Raw genomic sequence first — 3,486 nt, forward strand, 5'->3', positions numbered from 1 at the left:
TACCAGTTTCCAGTTACAGAGTGTCTGCACCCATGTTACAAGTCATCTCACCCTTAGGAGATAGTCAGGACAAGTCTTTATAGAGGAGGAGGGTTCAGGTGAGCCATTCAAAGTACCAAAGCTACAAAATGAAAGAGCTAGAAAATACTGCAAACCCCATAATCTTTCCGTTGTCCAAGGAAGCATCAAATATATATGTTTGTTCGCCCAACCTTCTCTAAGCAATACGTTAATCATCTCAACCTAAAAATAATGGTTCGCCCCTTTAGCTAGTCGCATGTCCACACAAGACCCTCCTATAGGCCTTTCAAAAGCTGCTTCCTCTAGAAAACCAGCCTAAGGGTGAGGACCCCACCTCTGTTCTTATCTTGCCTTTCCTTCCCTTGCTTTTCTCATCTTGCTTGAAATACAATAAAACAGACACTGAGCAACTAAACCTCATCAGGCTCTTTTTGCCTCCATGCCCTCCGCATAAGTGTTTCTGGGGGTGCTGCCTGTGCTTGGGTTTACTGTGAACAATCCCCAGCACACTGAGGCCCTCGGTAAATATTCTGGAATCTGGATGGAAGCCAGATAGCAGGCAGGGGACTCCCTGCCACAGCAGGAGTGCCTTGTGGCACAGGGGACAGAGGGCAGCTGTGCCCATCCAGTGGGGCTTCTTCAAGCTCTTTCCCACGCATTTGTCCACTGCAGCCTGGTTTGGGTCACAAGTGCAGGCTGTGGTGCCTGTCTGTGTCATGTGCTGAGGCCTCTATCTTTCCAGGCTGGTCACATGAGAGGGTTTGCTCTGTGTGTTTGCAGCTGTTTCCCCTCCTCTGCCAAGCCCAGGCTGAGACCATAGGCAGTGAAGAGAGGTTTTTTGTTTTTTTTCCCCCATAGCATTTGAGTAAAGCTTTGGCAGAATGGAATTACTCACTCCACGGACACAGTGCAGTTACCCACAGTTCTAACAGAGTTTTACAGAGAGCCCAAATCTGTTGTGGAATGAGGCAGGTATGAGTAATTAAACGTGGTGATACTACCCACTCCATGGGTTTGGGGACATTAGCTGCCCCATGGGTAAAATAACATTACCTATTTCACAGGGAAAAGGAATGCGGGCTGCCTCACAGAGGAGGGTAGCAGGGGAATTATCTTGGAGTGGAATTATGTGTAAGTCATGCACACACAGTTCCTCTGGAGGCACACAGAGGCTGCCTGTAATGTGCTTGCTATCTGCCTTTCATCTGTGATACGCTTTGCTTTGACAGTTCTGCAGGGCACACCTGCCACTAACAACCAACCCACTCTGGCGCCTTAAATTCCTGCAGCTAGAATCACTTCTTCAGGTCAAGACATTTTCTCCAGGAAGCCCCTGTTAACGGGCCACTTTGCTTCCTGGGAGCCAGGGCTGGACATGCAGGCCCTCAAATACTTCTTGGGCTTCTTTCAGATGAACTTCTCAGCTCTGGCTCTCTTCTTGGATCTTAGTGAGGATTGAAGTTCCTAAGACCTAGACCAGTGGTTCTTAAATCACCTGAGGAGCTTTTAAAAATCCTGCTGCCAGGCCATACCCCCAGACCATTCAGTCAGAGCCTCTGGAGGTGGGACCAGACAGGACTATAACTTTCAAGCCCCCTTCCCTAAAGTGGTTCCGAAGTATGAATAAGCTGGAAAGCCAGTGACTTGCACCATTTTTAAAAAATTGAGGTATAGTTGATTTACAATGTTGTATTAGTTGCAGGTGTACAGCAAAGTGATGCATTTATATATGCGTATATATATTCTTTTTCAGATTTTTTTATTATACGTTATTACAAGATATTAAATATAGTTCCCTGTGCTATACAGTAGATCCTTGTTGTTTATCTGTTTTATATAGAGTTGTGTGTATCTGCTAATCCCAAACTCCTACTTTATCCCTCACCCCCCTTTCCCTTTCAGTAACCATAAGTTTGTTTTCAATGTCTGTGACTTACGCCATTTTTTAAAAGTGAGTTTTAAAAAGTAATTGTATAGTTCTAAAGAACAGACTAGCATTTTCTGGGGACTGTGGGTCCACGAGGGCAATAACATGTGGGATTTGGAAACACCCATGAACTCGTGTGAACTGTGGCAGCCTTCTCTACAAAGCCTCTGTGCTACTATTTTAAGGAAGTGAAAGAGAACTAAAGAGTGTCCTGTTGTAATACAACTCTTGTGGGCCCCAGCCTTCGTCTGCTGGCTTTGCCCTTGGCCTGCATCTGGCCAGGTTCCTGCAGTGACCAGAGTCTCATATTTGCCAGGGTGGCTTAAGTTTTGTTCACATGTACAAGCCTTCTGGGCACACTGGTAATTTCAGACCACCAGGAGAGTGTGAAAAAATATGTGTCTTGAGGAGTTTGTCAACACTCCAGCCTGTAGACGTGTGGATAAAAATTGAGGTTAGAGCAGTAGTGACTCCTGCCTGAGCTGGGGACTATGCCAGAGTCCCTGGTGTGATGCCATCTGAGGCCCACAGGGATTTTCATCAACCGAACTGAGCAACCAATTCTTGGAGATCCAGGTAGGGCAACAACCTAGCAGTACAACCAAAGGGGATTCAGGCCCTACACTGGGGGCAGGCACTGGACTAGGTCCCCAGGGTCCCGTGCTGCCCCGATTCTACAATCCATTCCTGTGGTCAGACATCGCCAAAGCTTTTCTTGCGCCTGTGGAACCTCGTCTAAGCGCTGGGCACAGGGCAGCGCTGCTTGTCCCCAGCTGTTCACAAGAATGGGTGTCAGTGACTGGCGCCAACCACTAGAGGGACCTCCATCCCAGGTTGCGGGGTTCAAGTGCGGCCAGACCCTAGGGTAACTCAGTCTTCCGAACTGGGGGCGCTCATAGACAAGAAATGAGGCTGCTGTCAGGCCAACCTCAATTTGAACGCGATCCCAGGGGCCCAGATAGTCCGCACACCCAAAAGGTTGCTGCGCTGCGAGCGCCTCTAAAACGTTTTTTCTATGGCTCTGTCTCTTCGCAATTCTCGACACAAGTTCCCTTTCTGCTTTTCTCTTTCATTCCCTACGGCCAAGGAGCGGTGCTGAAGGGCTGGACAAGCCCGGGGACAGGGAGCTGAGAACCGCCGGGCGACTCCCCGGGGCCGGAAGGGTGCTGGAGGGGGGAGGTGACCAAGAGCGGAGCGGGGCTCCACGGAGGGACGTGGCCTCCTGAGAGAGGCGGGGCTGGGGGGGGGGAACGGTAAGCTCGGCCTAGGGGGCGGCGCCGGAGCTGGGGCGGGATGGGCGGGGGCTAAGCAGGTTCGAAGGCGCCGGGTTGATGAGGCCGGTCCCTGCGGAGCCAGAACCCTCGGCGGATGGGTCCCTGCGGGCAGCCAAGGAACCAAGAGGGAGGGGGCGTGGCAGAGGGGCGGTCCCGGGGGAAGGTGGGGCGGTGGGGAAGCGGGCGCTGCGGGACGAGCCTCCCGCGGGTCCCCGCCCCCGTCACGTGGGCTCCAGACCCGGCCGCTGCCGGTCGGTCCGCTGG

The sequence above is a fragment of the Grampus griseus genome, assembly GCF_964374135.1.
Source record: "Grampus griseus genome assembly, chromosome: 8".
NCBI lineage: Eukaryota > Metazoa > Chordata > Mammalia > Artiodactyla > Delphinidae > Grampus > Grampus griseus.